This window comes from Schistocerca cancellata, chromosome 4 (genome assembly GCF_023864275.1).
Source record: "Schistocerca cancellata isolate TAMUIC-IGC-003103 chromosome 4, iqSchCanc2.1, whole genome shotgun sequence".
NCBI classification, from domain to species: Eukaryota; Metazoa; Arthropoda; class Insecta; order Orthoptera; family Acrididae; genus Schistocerca; species Schistocerca cancellata.
The window spans coordinates 912,416,560-912,421,905 of NC_064629.1; the positions used below are offsets into that span (position 1 = coordinate 912,416,560).

At 42.9% G+C, this 5,346-nt stretch overlaps 1 pseudogene; it reads left to right on the forward strand.

Moving 5' to 3' along the window:
* Positions 1-810: 810 nt before the first annotated feature.
* LOC126185797 (5S ribosomal RNA) lies at positions 811-928 on the forward strand (annotated as a pseudogene).
* The last annotated feature ends 4,418 nt before the right edge of the window (positions 929-5,346 follow it).

Below are 5,346 nucleotides of genomic sequence, written 5' to 3' on the forward strand. Positions count from 1 at the left end.
CCCCTCGTACTCTTACAAACTTATGGACAGCCCTGCAGGATTCATGGCGTCAGTTCCCTCCAGCACTACTTCAGACGTTAGTCGAGTCCACGTGACGTCGTGTTGCGGCACTTCTGCGTGCTAGCGGGGGCCCTACACGATATTAGGCAGGTGTACCACTTTCTTTGGCTCTTCAGTGTATGACGCTATAAATATTTAATACCTAAAAACTGCCTCATAATGCAAGATGTTCACATTTATTACTTCTTGCCACTAGTTCTATTCGCAACACGTTCCGCAGACAGCATCCACATATTACGCTTAATCTGTATACAAAAATATATCATTGTACGACATATAGTTCAGGAGATACGTCAAATACTGAGATGCCTTAAAAACTGATGCATTATGCATGGCGTTTTAATTTAGTTCAAATAGTTCAAATGGCTCTGAGCACTATGGGACTTAGAACTACTTAAACCTAACTAACCTAAGGACAGCACACAACACCCAACCATCACGAGGCAGAGAAAATCCTTGACCCCGCCGGGAATCGAACCCGGGAACCCGGGCGTGGGAAGCGAGAACGCTACCGCACGACCACGAGATGCGGGCTTTAATTTAGTACCGTACTTCTTTGCCCTTAACTCTATTCACAACATGTTTCACACATGCCATCCACATATGCCAGTGAAGTTACCTCGAAAAGATATCTCATCACTACTCATTGTTTAGTTTAGGAAATATGATGCAATAAATACTGAGTTGTGTGATCAACTGCCACATTATGAATGACGTTTTAATTTATTACGTCTTTACTACTAACTCCGGGCCAACGGCCTTGCCACAGTGGTAACACCGGTTCCCGTCAGATCACCGAAGTTAAGCGCTGCCGGTTTGGGCTAGCACTTGGATGGATGACCATCCGGTCTGCCGAGCGCTGTTGGCAAGCGGGGTGCACTCAGCCCTTGTGAGGCAAACTGAGGAGCTACTTGATTGAGAAGTAGCGGCTCCGGTATCGGAAACTGACATACGGCCGGGAGAGGGGTGTGCCTCCATAACCGCGTCCAGTGACGCCTGTGAGCTGAGGATGACACGGCGGCCGGTAGGTACCGTTGGGCCTTCATGGCCTGTTCTGGGGGAGTTTAGTCTAATTTTTTACTACTAACTCCATTCGCAGCATACTTCGCAGACACTATCCACACATGTTGGCGAACGAACCTAGAAAAAATATATCATTGTATGACATAGTTCGGAATATACGACGTCATAAGCATTGAGATGCGTGAAAATCAAACTGCAGGGTGAATTTCGATATACGTATTGGTGTAATATGTGCACAGATGTATGTTAAATATGTGTGACATAGATACCGGGTGATCAAAAAGGCAGTATAAATTTGAAAACTTAATAAACCACGGAATAATGAAGATAGAGAGGTAAAAATTGACACACATGCTTGGAATGACATGGGGGTTTATTAGAACAAAAAAAAAAGTTCACAAAATGTCCGACGGATGGCGCTGGACAGCAAAACTGCTACAGTTACGGGTGAGAGGTACGCCGATATGTTACAGAATCGCATCATCCGCAGCCTGGCTGATAAACACCTGCTGGAACGTACGATGTTTATGCAGGATGGCGCTCCACACCATATTGCTAGACGCGTGAAAGATCTCTTGCGCGCGTCGTTTTGTGATGGTCGTGTCCTCAGCCGCCACTTTCGTCATGCTTGGCCTCTCAGGTCCCCAGATTATTGGTTTTGGGGTTACCTGAAGTCGCAAGTGTATCGTGATCGACAGACATCTCTAGGGATGCTGGAAGACAACATCCGACGCCAATGCCTCACCATAACTCTGGACATGCTTTACAATGCTGTTCACAACATTATTCCTCGACTACAGCTATTGTTGAGGAATGATGTTGGACATATTGAGCATTTCCTGTAAAGAACACCATCTTTGCTTTGTCTTACTTTGTTATGCTAATTATTTCTAATCTGATCAGATGAAGCGCCACCTGTCGGACATTTTTTGAACTTTTGTATTTTTTGGTTCTAATAAAACCCCATGTCATTCCAAGCATGTGAGTCAATTTGTACTTCTCTATCTACATTATTCCGTGATTTATTCAGTTTTCAAATTTATGCTGACTTTTTGATCACCCAGTATAACATAAGCGTAAGTGAGCAAGATCACGACAAGAAAGCTTATCTGAAGTCCCGGAACGATATAAAAAAAAAAATTGGACATGTATTAGTCGCAGTCTTGAAGGAAATATTGTAGGAGTACGATCAACGAGCCTGCTGTTGGGGTGAGAATGATAACATGAGAGATGGCAAAATGAGGAGATTGACAGGCATTGAGGGGCAGGAGGAGGTAGACACAGATAGGAGGAGGAGGAGGAGATGGACACAGATAGGGGAAGGGTAAATGGACAGAGAGAGGGGAGAGGAGGCGATGGATGGATGGGGAGTGGAAAGGGGAGGAGGTGGAAGGAGATAGGGGGAGAAAGAAACCGACAGAGGGATATGGAAGGAGGGGATGGACAAACAGAGTGGGAGGAGTGAATGGACAGAAAAAGGGAAGAGGAGGAGGTGCACAGAAAGAGGGGAGACTAGAAGATGGACACAGAAAGGAAAGGGAAGGAGATTAATGGGCATAGGGGGAGGAGTAGATGGGCAGAGAGAGGGGAAGGTGGAGAAGGTAGATAGATTGGAAGGATAGGATTGACAAGAGAGGGGAGATGAGAAAGAATTACTTGGGCGAAGAGGAAATGAACAGAGGGGGAAGGAGCAGATAGACGGAGGGCAGAGGAGCAGGCTGACACTGAGAAGGGGAGGAGGAGAGAGGCAAGGTAAGACGGACAGAGAGAGGGGGTGAAGAAGGTGGACAGAGAGAAGGGGTGTGGGAGATCAACAGTGAGAGAAAGAAGTTTATGTGACGGACAGGGACAGGGGGATTGGCAGAGAGAGGAGGGAGAGAGGTAGATAAAGAGAGGATATGGTTAGAGAGAGGGGGGAAATGAAGGTGGATAGAGAGAGGAGGCAAGACGAGATGGACAGAGAGATGGCGAAGGAGTAAATGGACCGAGAGAGGACATGGGCAATCGCAGTTTTCTCAGCTGGTATTCAATAAAATTTCACTGACTGCATTGAAAAAAAAATAAAATAAAAATAAACGAACATTGGCTCTCAAAGAAACAAACCGAAAGGTGGCTGTAATAGTGTGTATAGACAATGAGCAGTTTTTAATTTCCGGACGGAATTATAGAACAGAGCAGTCATATTAGTTGTGATGTTTATTTGTTAATGAGGACTTTTGATTTAATTTCAGTAAAATCTGTATTAAAAGCCGCTGAGAAATGACATACGGATTCTTCGTATGTTAGTGTCCTGATAAGCGTATTGATCACTGCTACAGTCTCCATCTGAATTGATTAGAGCAGTGACCAATTCAATTTTTAAATAGGAGTTAGCTAAGAAACTTTCATGTAGCCGGAACTATGCTTATCTCCCACAATGGATGTTTTCAGATATTTACAGTGCGAGGAAAGCGAAGGCATACACGGTAATGAAATTTCCGTAATTTCATTTTTGTGTTGAAACGATACTCTGTCCCATTATCGCAGGTAAAGATCAAAAACGAATGGAGCTTTAATCGAAAGAAATTGTATTAGACCTGAAAATCGATTAGAATGACAGTAAAATAAGGTATAATGAAAACGTCAAAGAACTTAACAAGGCAATCATAGAACCTGGTAATGAATTTTTGTACTTACGTCAACTGGAACAAACTGCTGGGTGCACAGCAATACAATTAAACGCAAGAGTAAACTATACATTATGTTAATGAACTTTCCTTCGTGGGGGACCACAGTTACATAGAACTTTTTGATAGAACTTTCGGCTATTTTACTGTTAACTGTTCTTTTATTTTACACAATCATTATTTCGGCCTTTGGAGTCATTCACAAGTGCATGCTGAACTGTCTGTGACAACGTATTTATAGTCTTACAGACAACGTATTTATGGTCTTACAGACAGCTAATATATTCCTTGTGATGAATGCAGGTCACATGAATATATTAGACATTAATACTGTATGTTAATGATTTCCCATTGTATACAGTGTCTTCCATATTGTGTATCTTCCGTATGTGATCCTAAACTGTTATACAACTGGTCTATAAGAACAGAAATATGTTTCTTCGGCGATGGAATGTCACAGACAGTTCAACATGCACTTGAGAATGGCTCCAAAGGCCGAAATCATGACTCTGTAAAATAAATGAATCATTAACAGTCAAATGGCGGAAATTTCTCTCAGAAATATGCATTATGTGCTTTCGGTAAAGGGAGAGAGCATTTTCAAAGAGCATCTTCTTGTGAGTCTGAAATGAAAGTTTTACCATCAGCGTAATTATCAGTTTGAACTAAAGACCGTGGTAAATGAACTATTAATGATTGAACGATGTTCAGTGTGAAATGAATGTAAATTAGGAAAGACAGGAAAACAGTCAAATGGATCAGACGTTCTTGGCGTGTCTCTTACCATTCATATCTGTCACTCCGACGGGATGAAGACGCGAAGACAAGCTTCTGATTAGGCTTCCTACACCGGCGGGAATCGACCAATATGTGAGGCTTGTGGTGTACAAATCAGTACACAGCCAAATTTCACTGAGTGCATTTCATAACTTGACAAGAATGCAGAAGGAATCTTAGGTTAATTTTAGCGACCGATGAGTCGAGTTCTGAGTGTGAATTCCAAAAAAATGGTTCAAATGGCTCTGAGCACTATGGGACTTAACATCTGTGGTCATCAGTCCCCTAGAACTTAGAACTACTTAAACCTAAGGACATCACACACATCCATGCCCGAGGCAGGATTGGAATCTGCGACCGTAGCGGACTGAGCGCCTAGAACCGCTAGACCACTGCGGCCGGCGTGGATTCCAGGCCAAGCTTCTAGGCTCGAGGTTTGTGTGTGTTGCAGAGTGGCAGGCTCGTATTTTTCTAGACCGTATTAAACATGATTTTCACACACACACACACACACTCTTTCTCTCAGTGTGTGTGTGTGTTGTTTTTAGATGATTTGTATTTTAATTAATCTTCATTTTTGCTGTTTTTCCACTATTAACTACAGTCGCCACATAAGAGATTTTAGCATGTGCGCAAAAAACCATATCCCCGAGCGCTCCAACCAGTATACAGTCAACATGTAGTTAAATGGAACAGAGAATGGAGCGGTGTGGTAGACGTAATTCTGGTTTTAAAGGAACGGAGATGTGGCTGGGCGGTACGTGTAGCTGTATGAATGAATACTCAAAAGATCAATTGTTGAATTATTTTCTGTATTACA